Raw genomic sequence first — 18,990 nt, 5'->3', positions numbered from 1 at the left:
GGGGTGAGTCACAGTGTATGAAGAATGGGTAACGAGTGAATGCTTTCCGTCGTGAAATGAAGGCGAAAGATCGCGGATCACATCCCAGATATGTCCTTGTGTCTCTGGCTTTAGGGTGAAACCCGAACGACTTGTCAAATTTCACGGAGCATCCTGGACATCAGTTCTCAGCCAAATGCAACATTTTAACTCGAAACAACGAACTTTTATATTCCAGTTAGCCTGTCGTTTCTATTAGTGGAGCAAAGTCATTTATCTGTTGGTTTACTCCAGCTGGCTCAGCTACCTTTCAGAGGTGAAGCGCAGGTGTACTGCGTTCTTGCGGGTGGAGCCGTTATCGGATGATTAGGCTGTCGCCCGCTTATACCCGTGTCACACGGGCGTTTGGAAGGCCTTCCAACCGATAGTCAGTTGACTCAAAGGTCAAGTTTGAGCTGCTACACGGGCGGTTTCGAAGGCCGCCGAGTCAATAGTCTATCGGGTCAACGGTGCACCCTACAACTCTATCGAAATCTCGATCGCCTTGCGAAACGGAAGCGGAAACAGCGGGAGCATGCCCTCTCGTTCACAGTGTACTATTGCTCACGGTCAGAAAGGACAAATCAAAACCAAAATGCTCTAAGGATACTATATATGAGTGTAATTAACTATTGAATAAAGTATTTTTGCCACTTGATATGTGCGAACTGCACATACTCTCGACGACAGCGACGTGCTTATGTTCATTCCTTCCTTTATGTTGTCTGGTACGCTCTCCCTCTACTCCATGTGCTGCCCGCTGCCGTCATACCGCCGCCATAGCACTTTTAAGTGGTTTTAATGTTGTTTAACTTTTCGTGACATGAAAGCGAAAATAAAGATCCGCAGCGCCACACAATTTTGCGATAAACACCTGTGAACCACTCAACGGCCTTTCAAAAGTGCCGTGTAGCAGCGCGACAACTCCTTTGAGTCGGTAGAGAATTGTGCCGCTTCGAAGACCGTCAACTGGAAGGCCTTCCAAATGTGCCCGTGTGACACACGTACTAGGTACTGTGAAATTCCGCCATACCGTCGAATTCTCCGCGTTGTTAGGGGCGGCACCACCTTCTTTGATTGGCTAAAAGAGGCCGCCATCATGTTGGGTTTCCACAACCTGGTCGAATATGACAACGTGCACGAAAGCACCGCAGTCGCCGTTGATAATTTAATGTCCTTCCAGGTAACGGCAGACGTATAAACGATACATGTTGCGAGTCGGCAAAAGTTACTCGGTGTTAGTGAGTATGCACAAGGTAGAGAGTAGATCGTTGTCAGTGAACGTAAGTAAACACTGTTGTGCACAAAAAAATATTGCAGAAGTTATGTTCGATGACTATCTATGAGAATGGTGATATGGTACATTTGGTGCAATGGTATACGAGACCCGCTGTGGTTGCTCAGTGGCTATGGTGTTGGGCTGCTGAGCACGAGGTTGCCGGATCGAATCTCGGCCACGGCGGCCGCATTTCGATGGGCGCGAAATGCTAAAACACCCGTGTACTTAGATTCAGCGGCACGTTAAAGAACCCCAGGTGGTCGAAATTTCCGGAGACCTCCACTACGGCGTGCCTCATAATCAGAAAGTGGTTTTGGCACGTAAAACCCCATAATTTTTATGGTATACAAGTACGACACAGCTCGTAAGATTTTATTACATTCATTGCGACTATATATACGACAGTTAAGGTGAGTCTGGCGAATCTGGTTAGGGTGAGTTAGGTGAGTCCTATATATGGATGACTAAAAAATTAAATTGTGGGGTTTAACGTGCCAAAACCACTTTCTGATTATGAGGCACGCCGCAGTGGAGGACTCCAGAAATTTCGACCTCCTGGGGTTCTTTAACGCGCACCTAAATCTAAGTACACGGGTGTCTTCGCATTTCGCCCCAATCGAAATGCGACCGCCTTAGCCAGGATTCGATCCCACGACCTCGTGCTCATCATATGGATGATTCACTGATTATGAATCCGAATAAGAGACAGTATGCGCTAAAGTATGACACACGTGTCTTCCCGTTTTCAAATTTCGTATACCTTTTCGAAAATATGAAAATTACTCTTGAAATGCTGTTGGCATATTGTTGACGAATTGTTGACCCAATATGCTTTCAACAATACCTGAATAATTATAGAAACCACAGAGCAATTATTCAACAATAAAGCTGTTGGGTAGTTCAGAATAAAAAAGTCGTTGACTAAATTCTGTTGATATACTGTTAATAACATTGAGCCATTGTTGAGTAATTTCCAACAATAAAGTCGCTGACTAAATTCTGTTGATATATTGTTGAATAATATTGAGTATTATTGAGCTATTGTTGAGTGTTCACAATAAAGTTGACTGAATGCTGTTAACTTATTGTTGAACAACAATGAATCTTCTGGAGCAATATTGAGTTTCGAGTATATGTGAAAAACACACGCACATGTGTATGTGTGGGTCTTTTGCACATATATATTGTTTTATCGCCATTGCACATTATAAGGTGTTCTTTCACGTTTCTTGAACCATAAAAGTATCTACCGAGTGGACATGTGTGTTGAAAAAAAACATCCAGTATTAGCGGTGGGTGTTAAGTGCGATTTACATCGCGACAGAAGACGTTTCATCCATTAAAACCATTTTGGGATATAAAAAAGTGAGGTTACAACTCTAATCATCATAATCTTCTGCTTCATGCTTTTTTATTGCGAAGCATTATACGTACGAATCTCTCAGGAAGGTAACACAAAGTCATTTTCAATTTGTCGGTTCACCTTAAAAAATAAGTTTTCCGCTTAGGAATTCAGCCAAATAATGTGACGCACTTAGACTAGATCTAATAATGGCTACATAATCCCAAAAAACAGCAGTATATTTGTACTAGTTACTCAATCAAATTTAAAATACATTCAGATTCTTGGTGTTGTGAAGAGTAGGAAGCGATAAGCTAATTTAGGAGTTTGAACATGACCAATCTGTATTACTTTAGTAGTAAGTGTTTACTTAACGCGAGTCTCGTGACCATGCAACAATTCGGGGGTGCTGGGTTCTCTGGGCACGAATTAAGGCCACACCATCCGCGACCACGTCCGAAGCCCCGCCCACCTGTCGCGGACGAGCGCGCGCTCATTGGTGCAATTATTGGACACCGGACGCCGCCCGCGACTCTCCACGGCTACGCCTGCGCTCGCGAGGACCGCGAACATGCCTCGCCCAATGAAGGCGAGCGTCGGTTGTACGTCATGCGCCGGGAGAGCCAGCGATAGGCCGTTCTGGCGCATGACGTGGCGCATGACGTTGCGCGCGTGTTTTCTTCCTCAGCTAATAATGTAACGGAGGAAGGAAAGCAAGAACGTTTAGCAGGCAAACGCGCAAATAAGGAGCCACTGTATAATGATTCCCACCACGATAGCCAAGCAGACGCATTTCTGGTTAACATCCCTGCCTTCTCTCTTTATTCCCTCCTCCTCCATAACTCCCCTTGAGGAAGTTTAGGACGCAATTGTTTTTAGATGGCCTTTTTCTAGTTTTTTCTCTTTTTTGTTTTTTTGCAGGTAATGCGATGCGGTTGTGGAGCAGCGTTGCAGTTCATTACACACTACAGGGCGCCCTGTCCCATCCTCTTCTCGTGTGTGTTTCCGTTTATTTGGCGTCTTTATATGTTATAATAAACAGCTACCAACTAGCCCAACAATAATTGCTTTTAAGCGTTGCAGTGTGCCTTATCGCAGTCGTAGGGTTTCTTTCTTTTCTTATTCTCACCGCACACCGGTGAAGCTTCGAGGCCAAATAGCTAGCCAGTTTCTGGAAATCAGGTGGGCAAACAAAAATTTTTATAACATTCAATAACGCATATGACATATCTAGCCGTGCAAATGAATTTACTGGCTCGAATTGTTTTCACTAAGGACCTACCACGTAGGCAAACTGTTTACAGCTTCAAGGCCAGATTTAGGAAAGTGACTGGAGACGTCCGCAAATGAGTATACTACTGCATTTAAAGGAGGTGATGGAGAGAGATGCACATCAGCTGCTCAGCTTGTTTCCTTCTTCTTTGTTTTTATTGCTTCAACCGCAAGGGGTGTTGCCCGCCGTCTGAGACCTGAAACAGCCCGATGGAACACGGCGTGCTAAGAGCGTGCACCTACTTAAAAGGCTGCCTCAAAGCAAAAAAAAAAAAGGCCTATAGAATACAGCACTCCGAGAACGTACAGCTATTTAAGACTCTCAGAGCAAGACGAAACAACAAGATACGCGCTCTCTCGGTTCTTGTATTACTTCGAACGCGCACCGACTTCGCAACTTTCGAGAAAAAAAAGGAATACAGAAAAGACGGGAAGAAAACCGAGCACGCCCTTTCACGCGCGCTTTCGCGGTTTTTAATTACGGCCCCCTCGAAGAAAGGGCGTGTCCTCCTTAACGACTCCCGGGGGGCGACGACGAGTCAACGGCTTCCGTCATCCGTACACCCCCGGTGAGCGGTCTCCTTTTAGGGTTAAAGCCCGAAAGCCTTTCGGCACTGCGCGTGCGCAGAGCGATCGCTCGCCCGCTCGCCCGCCCGCCCGCCCGGCCAGCAACCAACCTATACCTGCATGCCTCTTCAGTTGCGAGGCTGCCGCAAGGTAAAAGCAGGCGCGCCGGTCTTCTTTTTGTTTTAATGACCAGGCATAACTTCTTCCAACGGCCACACAGAGAAGATTACTTCCGGTTCATTTTTCTTTCCTTCTTTCTTTTCAGAACCACGATCGCCGCAACCAGCAGCAAACGCTGTCCGGGAGTGGTTGCTGGGTGTCCAAGAAAAATCTGTGCCACTCAACAAGACGCAAAAACAAGAAAGAAACAGAAAGTTAGACCGATATGCATATCTATACAATCCGCATGGGGTCGCCGGAGGATTAGTTCTAGCTGTTCTGCGTTCTGTCCCTTTCACGACCGCAACGGCCCCCGGGGAACGCCGTTGCGTATAGCGGGCTTCTCTTCTTGCGTTGACCACGTCGATTATTATGCGAGCTAGCGCAGTCGCTCTTAATTCTGAAGAATGGTCGCTGCCTATTCAAGCTCTCTGTACAACCGAGGGCTGCGCCAAAGCGCGCTCGCCAACAAAGGAGATAACAAATGCAAAACAGCTGGCGAACCAGAATGCGGGCGACCTGCCGAAGACGACTTTAGGAGTAGAGGCAAGCGCGGGTGAAAGGAAGGAGTCACGTGATCCGGTTACCGACCGAGACGCGCAACTTCTCTGCGTTATAGCCTATTTCTTGTTGAGAACGTGCGAAAGCTAAGTTTACTTCGTCCAACTGGCGCTGCGAGTCCTGCTAACCGATAAAAAAGAAAGAAACGTCGGGAGATGGTGTGAAAGTTTGGGGCAGTGCCGGAAACATGGGACTGTTCGAGTACGTGTATAGCAAACGTGTTCGTCTACTTTGAACAGCGTTGCTCTCTGTGTATTCCGTACTTTCGTTTTTCTTGCTCTGTTTGTTTGCCATACACTGGCCATACATCCGTGGAATCGTGAACCGACCCTTACAAAAGTCCTTGTTGAATTTCCATACAGTGATTCTAATAGTCTTTTGCTGTCTATGATTGACTTTCTGTTAAAACATAGTTGAATATTATGTGCTATGTTCGGAAGAAAAGCAGCGCGGATTCAGGCTGAACAAGGCCGAATCCCTACCCTTCTCAAGTTCCGTTGGGAAGTCCACTGCGTGTTTTCCCTTGCACAGCCTGGTCAAGTGTTCTATTTGGGTGCGACTGCTATACTGTACATGACGCGTACAAGCAGTGCTTACGCTCGTCCTTCTAGTTGTTTGCCGGGTCCATGATTTCCAAACGGACACACGGATTCAGCAAGATATAATAAACAGAATGATCAGAAGTACAAAGAAAGAAGAGAGAAAGAAAAATGAAGAGAATATACAAAAATGAGCGAGCGAATGACTTCGTTCAGCTTTGCCGACCCTAAGTTGCCCAAAAAATGCACCGCTGAGCTGACCACTAAAAAAATGCACTGCTAAACGGGATACTCACTCAGAAAGAAATCATGCTAATGATAACAAAACTAACAATGTTCCGGCTTCCGACTGACCGAGCAGACGACAGCAGCGATGGTCAAATATGATCGCCTCAGTGCTGCTCCACGTGTTTTACGGTCTTGCAAAGGGCGGTTTAAAAAAATGAAGAAGAAAAAGGCGAAACAGGAAACAAATAAAAGGCACATCCGTTTTCCCACACCAGTTCAGTGTCGGCAGCGGGAAGCCGAAAGCCGGGTGAAGCCAAACGATCGTTTCTTTTTTTACGCGGGAGAGCAGAGCAGACGAAAGTTAAACCGGGAAACCGGCGGTAGCGGACGCCGTCTGCATACCGTGCAGCGGACGAACAGGACGCAGTCCGGGCAGACGACAGTTGATCGCTCGATTTCTATAACGTGGTGTCGTGTTGTAAGCATAGCTGTGGCGCTGTCAGGTGTTGTAAGGATTAGGGTGCGAATGATAGCGCTGTGTTGTCATGGTTGGGCCGTTGGTTAAGAGGAAGCTTTACCTCGGATGCCGCCTATTCAAACACATGTAAAACGCAGAAATGCTTTTATGAGACAGCCCCTCGGCCAATTTGAATGCAATTTGCTGCATTTGAGAAAAAAATGTTACATTCTAGTGAAAGTAGGAAGCAAAATCTTGCTTTAGGGCGTGAAAATTTTTGTACAATAGTTACCAAAAGTGGGTAAGTTTAAAAAAGAATAGAAGCACGAAGTTTACAAATTGTAACTCGGCACCAAAAGCATACATCGCCTGCTATAAATGGACTTGTTAAAGCATTTAAAGTGGACAAATGTAATAGATGAGCATACAGCTTACGGTAATTTTTTACAATATCTACAAGTGTTTTGTAAAAGTAGTACTCAGCTATTAGTGGTATGCTTTAAAGCAACGCATAATACATCAAATTTCTCCAGTTTAGATGTTAACTATAGGTTCAGTTTACAGAATTCTGATTCATATTTATTTCCTGAGTTGCGCAGTTAACTTAGTAGTTCCGCTTTAAAATTTTTGATATTCAACTATATATGTACAAAAAATAATCAACCTAACTAAAAATTTTCTTCAAACAGTCATTAGATTCAGATTTTTTCTTTTAGTTGCAACAAACCTCATTGAATTCAGTGAAGTGTTTGCCGAGAAAAATTATAAGCTTCCTTTTAAAAATCAAGAGCCGCATGGGGATGCTCGATATATGGGAAATTGAAGAAAAAGCAGTTTAAAAAGCATATCATGGGGTACAGCTCAGTGTAACTGACACGCACGAACGACATGTTTGCGGAAAATAAACTTAGGGCTAGACGGAGCAGCTTGTATATTTCGTTTCTAGGTTACGTTCAGCATAAAGATCCAAATGAGGCGGCAGCTACGTCAATGAAGGCATCTGCTAACAGCAACATCGATGCCAAAACAATGAAGGCGAAAATGGCGCGAATGTAATATATCATTCCAGCCATTGAAACAGCAGACAGCAATGAAAGGAAAGGGCCGGCGGTTCTGACTTACAATGAGAAGCAGCTTCACTAATGCCGCAGTCACAGTTAGTACATGAATAAAAAATGCATTCCGGACGAAACGACAAAGAACGTCATAAGCACTGACATCCGAACAAAAAGTGCAATCGTCCGTCTGCAGCAAACGGAAGCCGACGCACAGGAGCAGACGAAAGTTCACCTTGGTCAAGTGTCAAGGTCGACCAATGGAGGCATGCATGGAACGGTGGTAAGATACGCGGAGTCACACAAAGGCTATTGCGAGGCCCATGACAAGTGAGTGTGACGTGAGATGGGGCGGGGGAACGCCAAAATGCAGTAGAGTGGCATCGCGAAGCCGATAGGAAAGGACGCGGATGCAGACGAACATGCAAGAGCAGGAGCAGACGAACAACCAAGAGTTGGAGCAGAGGAAAAGCCGGCGGGTCAAGCGAGAGCCGAAGAGGTAACGAGAAAATGACAACGTAGCGCATGATAAAGAAAAAAAGAAAGGAGGCCGCCCCGCTCCAGATGATGAGGTCACAACGGACCTTCGAGATCATGATCGAAGGGCGTATTTAACCGTCGGCGAGTGAGATAAGGTTATTGTCCGCGCGGCAGAGGAACGCGCAGCAGAAGACCGCAAGACCCGCAGGGCGGGTCCGAAGCAGACGAAACCGAATCCAGAAGACGAAATATATAAAGAGAAATCAAGACGAGGCGCGACCTCTGGAGGCGGCTAATAGCAAGGACGCGGCAGCACAAAGCGAAAAATATATAAAGAAATAGAGACGCTAAAGAAACAATGAAGGTATGATTCAAACAGTGTTGGAGAGGTGCTTATCAAGCGGATGTGATTCGCTATACGATAGCCGCCGCACCTTCGTCTGAATGACAAGGGGAAAAAAAAAAACAGATGAATATTTGTCTTCAGCATCGCGCAGCCCTGCAGCAGCTGCAGAAAAGGAAGCATCGCGCAATCTGTAAGCAGCTTTTCAATAAGGTTGCATTCACAGTTTCCAGACGATGAAGTGAGCGTAACGGTGTTGCTGTGTTTTCGAGAGAAAATGTTTGGGTGATTATGCTGCTAGGCTACATAACGGCAGATATGTATACATTGAAAAATAGCACATCGAACATGCAAAGTCTGGTCCATTGTGATATGAAATGTTTTTTTTTTTAAGTTTCGACACGGGACTTAAAAAGAACCTTCTTTAGAAACGTCCCATATAATCAGCAGAAATTGACAGGAAAATCCCGCGCACGTACTTAAGTATTAACTTTTCGTTATTTATTGACATGTTTTCAACACTAATGCTCGAGGTTATATAATGCATCAAATATGGAGGCAAAGAATTAGAGACTAATGTAGTGCAAGGAAAATTGAGGTAGCATGTGAATACGAAACAATGCTGAGACAAGAAGATACCGAATACAGGGAGGGCGCCAACGAACACCACTCCTACACGAATAATCGTACAACACTTTCCTACAACACATTCCACATTCCAACAACCAACCATCATCGCACAAATGAGACTATCCAGACTGTCATAGCAAATCAATCTAAATGAGAAAGTTGCTTAAGGAAGACTTCGTTTGCTTAAAAACGAAAGACGCAGTATTCTGGGGCTCACTTATTTCTGTCTCTCTCTCTCTCTCTTTCTCTCTCTCTGTCTGATCATCGACCTGCGCACCAGACTGCAATAGAAGCAAAGGGCTTTCTCAGACTAGACTTTTAGACACTGCTCCAGCTCTTGCTAGCAGTCAGAACACATAAACCTCACTTCAATACAAACGTATGAGTTGATTTCCCGTTGGCTCACATTGATGCTCGGTTTCCCCGACTGTTAAACGACCTCGAGTGCTACCTTTGACACCACTGCACCGTATTAGCGCGAAAGGCAGGGCGCAAAGGCGGCGCAACAAACAAGTGTTCGGGTCGCCAAATGACGAAGAAAGCGATCGCGAAGAAAGCAAAGGAGACAAATAGAAAACAGAGAGAAAGGCCTAGGAGAGCCACTTCCTGGCCATTACTGAGGGTGAGGGCGCGCGCTTGCGGCACAGGGCGAGAGAGGGTTAAGCGAAGCGGCAGCGAACGAGCGAGTCGTAAAAGGGATCGGGCTCGGTCAACGAAGGTAGCGGATTCGAAACGGCGCCGAAGGAACGAAGGGGTCAGAGCTAAGTGTGAGGATCTGACCGAACGTTCGCCCAACCGACCCTCTCCCGCACTGATGCGGTTCTTCTTCGCTGGAGTGACCGCGAGGCGGCGTCGGGTACACCCGACAAACTGGAATCACGGTCGCACCGCGCGAAATAAGAGAGAGAGAGAGAGAGAACTCGGATGCTCCGGAAAAGTTGATCGCTTCTATTTTCTCCGCCATTTCGCGAGGCTGTATGTATAATCTGCTGGAATGCGGTTCCGCTCTCTCCGCCGATTCCCCCTCCACTTCCATCCCTCCCTCGCCATTTTCTAACGGTCCGTCGCGCCCAAGGATGTTCGTCTGCTTTGCACGAGATTCCCCGCTTTCTGGTTTTTTCTGTCGTCTGCTGAAAACATCATAGGACGCGTCGTCCCGCTTCTGCGAGCTCCTGCTTTTTTTCATCGCGTCGACCGCACGGAAAGAGCACGTGTTGACGCCAGTTTCGTCTGCTCCGCTGCATTCGTCCACCGTACGCGTGTCATCGTTCGGCTACAGCGATCGTCTGCTTCCTGTCTGCGTGTCGATCGTCTGGTACAGCTTTTCAGAGCACACTGACGCAGTTTCGTGTGCTCCTCTGGGGAGTCTAAGAAACCTCGAACAGTTCAAGGCTGTTCTACAGAAAGAAATAAAAAATGAAAAAGACAACGAAGAGAGAGCGCGCGTTTAGTAAGGGTCTGCAGCTATAGCCTCCTTCATCTTAGAACTCCGCACGATGACACGACGTTGACGACGGCTACCATGGTCAGTCAGTGTCATAAAACAATGTACCGGTCCCACCTGTTTTTTTTTTCCTTTTTTGCGATTCGGAACATTTTCTGCAGAAGTAAACTCGTCGGCGATTCCCAAGAAGCACGTCTCCGCTTGAGTGTTTTTTTTTTTTTTTTGTACAGGCTGCCTGGCAGCAAAACTTCAGAGGAAGGCTTAGCTCGGGGGCTCCTATCTGCATACATGGGAAAGGAGAAATATAGTTTCTCTAGGCAACCAGTGCACAAATATGGCAAAGTTTGTTACATTTAAAAGAAAAATCTAAAATCCAGTAACCGGTAAAAGCTGATTATCTTGTATTTAAGCGGTCGAAGATTTTGATAAAGATTGCTTAAAGTAAAAAATGTTCAGCTAACCAAACTATAGCGCTTACAACTCTGTAACTCGGGAAAGAAAAACAGATATCACAATTCTGTAAGGTGCGTCTAATCGTAAATCTAAAGCGGACAAAATTGACGTATTATACACCACTCTGAATTATACAACTAATGTCTTAGTGGAACTATTGCAAAGCCCATGTAGACGTTGCAATAAATTTACGTAAGATACCAAATAATATATCAAGTCTTTGCGCTTTGAATGTTCTAGCTGAAGTTTACAAAACTGCGATATTTCTTCTCGGTGAAAAGTTACGGATTTGTAAGCTTCATGCCCTCATATTTTTTTTTAATTTACCAATTTTCGACAATATATGTTAAAAAAAGACATGCAGACCCTAAATCCGAATTCCATTTGAAACAGTCACTATAATTTACCTTTGTCTTTAAAACGCAATAAATTTCATGAAAGTCAAGGGGTTTGTCTCACAAAAGCATTTCTGCGTTTTACATGCATCTGAATCGGCGATATTGGGCCCGAGCTTCTTCTTAATTCCAGAGCTCTCTCAGGAATCTTGAAAAAAGACACTGATGAGGAAGAATTACTTTATGTACTCGAGTACGTTACCCTTTGAAAATGCCACAAAAGTCACACTCAGCGCTAGAGGAAGGCTCGATAAACCAAATAAGACACATAACCGCAAAACGGTTTGTGACGTCACCTTGAAGTTCCCTCAACAGCTCGCTGTGACGTCAAGAATTTTGACGGCGTCTGTTAGTCTCTATAGTTATATAGTTCTTTATTGATCAAGACTGACTTCATCGTATTATTTTTTAAGCGAGAAGATAAGTACTAAACTTGGCAAGTTTTCATTACTTTTACTGGGTCACAACAGCCCGAATATGAAAAAAAAAATTGTTTTGCGATCCGTGACTTCACACTGGCGCACTAGAGCGGTGGGGATTTCGCCGCGAAATCCGAAAAATGGGACTCTCATCTTCATTTACTGTCTTATCTAATCATTAACCTATTACCTCGCGAAATTCGCAAAAATAGAGCTCTTAAAGAATATCTTGGCATTCGAAGGTGATTTGTTGTTTGTCATGTAGTGTCCCTTTATTCAAACGACAGGACCATATCAGTGACCATACCATACTTGGGCCAATCGGCATAGATTCACCGCGGGGTCTCAGGCACTAAGCAGAACACACACACGCACACACACACACACACACACACACACACACACACACACACACACACACACACACACACACACACACACACACACACACACACACACACACACACACACACACACACACACACACACACACACACACACAAATAAAGGAGGACGAACAACGGAACAATACTTGGTCCGCCCTCTCCATTCTATACTCTGCTTGGCCCCTAAGACATGGCAATCAGTCAACTAGCCCCTGCGACGATTGGTCACAATCTCAGATGTCACTGGTATAGCTACTTCGGGAAACGTATGAGGGCATCGGGACCCCTCCTCAAATAATTTATGGCGCGTCTTTCCACATCCAACCTTCGCGAGCCACCGTTTCAGGACTGTGATCCACAATGTTCCGGACCGATCGGTGAAATATATGGCGTCTTTATTTATTTATATTTCCGTAGCTCCCACTTAACGCTTCAGCCAGGTCAAATCAGAGTTTCCGCTGCTCTTGCGTCTTAAGAATGCAACGAGTCCGCAAACAGTAAACGCTCAGAGACGGTATATACGGCATCGAGGTACCGCCCCAAAATCCAGCAGGACCTTGGGCGCGAGGAATCCGTTACTTGCCTCCATACGGTAAGTGTCGCGGTAGATTAGCCACACATCCCAGAGCGCACTAAGAGACAGCATGCACGAATCCAGTCGCGGCCGGTAAGAACGATACAACACCGGATTAGAACCGGCCGCGCATAATAATAATTAAGTCGCACAGATAACCGCCGCACGCCCAAACTTAAGTACAGCCTCCGACATTGCTGTCTAGAGCGCGCGAGCCGGCCCGCGCGATACGCGACGCTGGTATATAATTTACCGTTCTCAAGCAATGGCCTCGACGGAGCGCAGTTTGTGCTAACGCCCAGCCGGTGCCTAAGGAGCCGTAAAACTGCTGCACCGTACAGGCCGGACACGCAACCGTGCCAGGGATTATACCGCAGTATACAGAGATACGTATACGAGCACCGTCCAGCTCTGTGTATATATAACTAGTTCGCTGCAATGGCGTCGAGATAAGAGCATTGCAGTAAAACAACTTGCTGATATGTACGGATGCTTCATTAGCGAAGCCGCGAGTTGGCCCGTATCGAAAGTCGAACCGGCCGCGTCTATCGAAGAAGCGATCCAGAACGGGGAAGGAGAGTATGTAGGGGAATCTTTAATGAAGCCTAATCTCTTGCACGGAGAGTATACCGATCATCAATTCTCACCCTCGGTATGCGTAACACCAGGAACGCTAGAATTTTCGAGACAGCTATCGGTTTAAGACGACTGGCATTACTTATGGGGGCGAAATCGAGACTTCCCGATTGATTTTCGTCTGAAACGCCGAAACACTCCGATTGGACGACCGCTCGACCGGTTTGAACGAAACTTCTCGTACTTAAAGAGAACGCTGCATTCTGTACCGAGTGCAAAAGCCAGAATTTCGATTGATGCCCTCTAATCATTCGCTAAAACTGGCGAAATTTGATGAGCCTAAGAAGACTGAGGCACGAGGCTTACAAATTCTGTAATTTCTACGACACACGCAAAAAAAGAAAAGACATGTCGAAGTTCTCTAAACTGCACCTGTCAGTGCACCTGAAGTGCAGAAATACGTGATACGCTTGCTTACGGCTTACGCATACATATTAGCATATTTACGAGAGTTTTAGAAATGTCCTATACTCCCAAGCTTTCTGTCCATTTGATACGGGCACATATATAATACATCAATGTCGTCCGCTTTCGAAGTTTGAATAAGAGCACGTTACAAAGTTGTAACATCCTTTAGCATTTCTCAGTTACAGAGCTTCATAACTCTGATGCTTCAGGCTTCCGGTATTCCGCGATTGCTCAACAATTCTAGAAAAAAAAATGGCTTTCCAAATAAAAAGGTATTTTCATCAGAAGTCTGTAGATATTACACTTTTCTTTTAACTGCAACATGCTTCACGCGATTCGATGCGGTAAATGCCAAGCGAAGCTATTTCTCCCTCCCAGTGCACTTAGGTAAGATTATCCCAGGTAAGGCTTCCTCCTTAGAACAAGGCCATTACTTGAAACACGTCTTGCTGAGATATCGCCCCAAGAGCATTGAAACGGAGACTAAAGAGCGACACTGAAAAAGTAGAAATGAAAGTAATCGGCCTGCAAGGTCACGAAGGCGTTTTGAAACCGGAACGACGAAGTTTGAGCTAATAGTGACATTGTTTCAGCGTTTGGCCGGCTGTCAAGGGCTAAAACAATCTCGCCCTAAATAATCAACCCCCCCCCCCCCAAAAAAAAATATCACCAGGCTGATTAGTCATGATCAATGTACCGCCAATCACTAGCGGCGCTGGCAATCTGCGCCAACGCCAGCGATGGCAAAGGAGCCGGCGTTCTTTTATGCGAAGCTTACTAGCCGCACAACCACGCTCTTCCTTGCTGCGCCGCGCGCGGCCGCATAGCTACGATATGACGTCATAACAGCTTCAAAGCGGAGGCTCAGCTCGTGCGCTCGCTTGCGGCCGCGTAGCTACGTAGCCGGGTCTCAGCTCGTGCGCTCGCCTGCATGAGTCGTTTCTTCGTCTAGCCGAACCAAATATAGCCAAGCAACAGCAGTTCACCAGGCTAAACAGTGGTTCAACAACTAAAATAAAGGCGAGTATGCTTCGCGTCCTGGGCTTAACCTTAGCTAAGCCACAGCCATCTTTTGCAGCTCCCGCAGATCACTCGCTATAGGCGTCAGAGTTCTTTCGGGCAATCTCTTCGTAGAGGACTCTGTTCGTTCCGCAACATTTGACATTTTCGCCACGAAGAAAAATTTTTTTTTTCTCCCTACACGAACGATCTAAACCTCGTTCAAACACGACATCACACACGCTCCATCAGCGCACGCCGACGCTTTGCGTCGCCAGCGTGACGGCCGTGGCCTGGCGAGCTCTTGCGTCACACCTTCCAGCGCTGTGAAACGCCGCGCCGAAACCAGATGGGCCGCTTCCGTCACGTATAACGGCCAATGCGACTTCTTTCCACTCCTTTACTTTTGTTATTACTACTTTTTCCTTATCCTCGGCGTTCACCGTTGTCTCTTTATTTTTCAGGGAGCGAGCGTGACATTCCAAATGGTGGGCGACTTATTTCCCAACCCGTCATTTGGCGGCGAGCTGTGGGTACAGGCGGCGTTGTTTTTTTTTTTTTCAGTCGAGCTACGCGGTGACGTTTAGTGGATCACGCGGGACGTTTACGGCCGACCTGTCGTGCACTCCGCACAGTGGACACAGCGTCGTACCGCAATAATACTTAAACACTCGCGCTGTCAGCTCCGCGCCCGAGTGGTTCTGCTGTGAAGAAAAAAATTCGCCAGGACACATCTCCCGATGACTGTCGACGGTAATGCGCTTAGCATTGAGTCAATATACCTACGCAATGTATAGCCGCCGTCAAAACGCGTTATATATCAGGCGTGTACTGCAGCCAGAGACCACTTTCGCGCTTCAATAGCAACGCACGGCGCCACCTAGCACCGCCGCCGCGAAGCCTGCGCGTGGCCTTTGAGATGTGTGGCGTGCCGGTGAATGCCAACGCTTATAGAAGCGCGTCATGAACCCGCCGTGGTTGTTCAGTGGTTGTGGTGTAGGGCTGCTGAGCACGAGGTCACGGGATCGACTCCCGGCGAGGGCGGCCGCATTTCGATGGGGGCGGTATGCGAAAACACCCGTGTACTTAGATTTTAGGTGCAAGTTAAAGAACCCCAGGTGGTCGAAATTTCCGGAGTCCCCCACCACGGCGTGCCTCATAATCAGAAAATGGTTTTGGCACGTAAAACCCGATAATGTTTTTAACACTTCGTGCGCGGCAACCCGGGCTCCTCTCTCGCGCTTCTTTCTGGACACGCTGCGCCATCTGGTGGCGCGGCCGGGAAGTTCGCGCTTGGCCTCCGAGACTAGAAGCGTGGCGCACCGGTGTCCGTGCCAACGCTGAAAATGGTCCCCTCGCTTGCCGCGCGCAAAGAGTAGAACATACTCAGCGAGCCCAGTTGGCGAGGGGTTCACTGAAAAAGCGGACACATACCTAGTGCATGATATGCTAAGCCTCGGGCTGCTGTTCTTGAGGAATCCTTGTGACGTGGATTCGATTCCTCTCAGCGTCGGATAAATTTAACGGACCTTTTTCTTCAGCGTGGAGTGGCACATTCCCATTGGCACTTTCACCTACTGGAACATACCCATTCATTCAAGTTGGCATCAAACAGGCTCACTGAAGACAGACCAGCACAGAGCGAGAGGCACATTCCCATGGCACCAAGTCGGCGTCAAAGAGTTTCACTGAACAGCGGTACCTATACCCAGCCCGGCATTTAGTGACCCATGTCAGCGTGAAAGAGAAAGAGAGAGAGAGAGAGAAACGATCCATCGAAAGGCAGGGAGGTTAAGCAAGAGGTGCGTGGAAGAGCGCACATACATGTACACATGCCACATACTCAGCCACCCATGTTGACTCCGTCGGGAGGTGTCGAACCCGGTTCCCTGTTCCCATTCGAAGAATGTACTACCCAGTGACCCATGCACTTAGGCGGGGAACGGTTAGACGCAAACATACCCATGCCCCGGAAAGTGCCTCAAGTACCCCTTATGAGAATGATGACGCATAAAAAGTTCCCTTGAGCGCATGCCGCTTGGGTGCCGTTCGGCATCTTATTTTCCCCTCCGCTGAACCCCGCAAACAACGCCTTCTTGCAAATCACTGTAAATATGGTCACAGATACATTGTTTTGATTTCTGCAAGTCATCGCTCTTCACCTCATTGTTAGTGCAACCCAGTTGTCGCTCTGCACAAGACACGCCTGCTGAATCTGAAATTCCTTATAGTTATTCTATAGACTCTACAGGCAAATTCACAGGCCTTTCATTTTCTATCAGAAATGGAAAAGAAAGAGGAACCACCGGCCTAGACATACGCTTAAAATAATGATTAGAATCATTCGACAAGATGACCATAGGCCCAAAAAATATTTCGCACCGAGTTGCAATTGAACTTCACCAACCTTGAATCTGTGCAAATTTTTAAAGTGCAACGACTGACAACTTCGCGCACGTTGTCCGGCTGCTAACTGCCAAAAAATTATTTAATTGTGGGGTTTCAGGTCCTAAAACCACCACTTGATTATGAGGCACGCCGCAGTAGGGGACTCCTGATTGATTTTGACCACGTGGGGTTCTTCAACGGGCACCCAATGTACGGTACACGGGGAATACACGAACTCACGTGAACGAACGCACCCGTTCCAATGTATACACCTTTCCACAGTCGATCTATCTCATTATTCACCTCGCTGCTTTCTCGATCTCTCCTTATGATTGGCTGCAATGGGTTTTAGTAAATTTGTTTACTGCTACTCTCGCAAACGTCCACCAATCGAACGTATTTAGCAAACGTACAGGACACGGAGCGTTAAAAACCCATTCAAATCGTGCTCGTAAGTATTTTTTAAAAGAAAGCGTGAATTTTGTGAGCGCATTGTAAATCCCGTGAAAGCCACCATGTTGCGAAACCCAATGTGATGACCACAGGTACGAAGGCAAACCCGTACTTGATGATGGCAACAGAGTCTACGCGTGGTACAGCCGATTTCGGCCGCTGACATGTAACTTTCTAATAACAAAGCACGTTTTCGAAGGTCATTTTTGAAGCAACTTTTCAAACACTGAAGTCGCCAAAATACCGCCAATTTCTGCCACGTCGCTAAAAAAATGTCACTGGTCGCTCGAAAGAAACAGTTGTCGCTAAACCGACAATCATTTCGCTAAATCTTGCGACAAGAATTGCTAAAATGGCAACACTGATCATCACGTTTTTTTTTTTCTAAGTAAGCACAGCTAGAAACAATAAAAGTTCAGATACACAAGAAAATTCCCCAAAACAAAACCGCAAATACTATGAAAATTGGATTTGATTATATACTTTTTCCAATGTTAAACTCCTCCCTTAATAGTTATTTAAGTGACTTGTTAAAAGATCATTTAACGTAATTAAGAATCAATATTGTAATAGGGACTGACGTATCAATTTATGAAAAAAAAGCGTGTGTGGGCATTTTGTCCGAATCACTATCCTAGTCTTATTCATTTCGACTTACTGTTTTTGCACCCATATTGAGGCAGATTTATTAGGAATTATTTTAGCTCTTTGAAAGCTCGCTATCAATTATTTGATAGTCGTTACAGCGACATATTTCCTGGCAATGTGCACAGCACTCACCTCATCGTGAGATAATACAACTTTAAGTGCACCAAAATCATTATTGCCTTTCAACTTACGTCTGGTGCTCTTGACAAGTTTGTTCTTAAATGAAATGGCTGGGACACTTGTGCGTACATCCTTAGATGAAAAATGTCCTATCTGTTCTGCCAGCTTTTCCTTACATCGCCGTGGCTATATTACCTTTCATTTTCTCATCGGGCAGTCATGGTGACCCACACGTAAACTGGAAATCTCTCTAATTAGACTACGCTGCTGTATTCCGACATTAAATTTTTTATCAACACAGGTCTGTTTTGGCGTCTTCCCCTGCATGCCATATCTGCGAAAAACCCGAAACCATTGATCAGTTTTTATTAAACTGCAGCCGATGTACAGGCCGGAGAGGAAAATAAGTTTTGAAATTCTTTTCAGCAGCTGCGCATTTTTGTAAGCGCTGAAAATAATCTCTCCTTCTGGGGCGTCTGCATAGGGGTTTAGCCACAGGAACGTATTCCTGGCCATCTGCGAATTCATTTGTGACACAAGGAGAATACTTGGTTACATTACAGACTTAAGAATTGATATTTCACAAAACTGCAAAACGAAATTGAATTGAATTTATTAACTTCACATTTGCTATTGTTTCGTAATCACGCGTTTTCCTGTCAAAGAAAAGAAATCTCTAAAATTATTTAGTCTAGTTTATTACTTTTTCTTGCGCGATTTCCATTTTAACCTGACAT

At 46.0% G+C, this 18,990-nt stretch overlaps 1 protein-coding gene across 3 annotated transcripts in view; it reads right to left on the bottom strand.

Annotated features, from left to right (window-relative positions):
- The window catches only part of mwh (multiple wing hairs), a 349,065-nt gene that overhangs the window by 227,482 nt on the left and 102,593 nt on the right, over positions 1 to 18,990 (bottom strand). The gene's annotated exons all lie outside the window — the stretch shown is intronic.

The sequence above is a fragment of the Dermacentor albipictus genome, chromosome 8 (genome assembly GCF_038994185.2).
Source record: "Dermacentor albipictus isolate Rhodes 1998 colony chromosome 8, USDA_Dalb.pri_finalv2, whole genome shotgun sequence".
In the NCBI taxonomy this organism is placed as follows: Eukaryota; Metazoa; Arthropoda; class Arachnida; order Ixodida; family Ixodidae; genus Dermacentor; species Dermacentor albipictus.
This window is presented reverse-complemented; position numbering and strand designations above follow the sequence as displayed.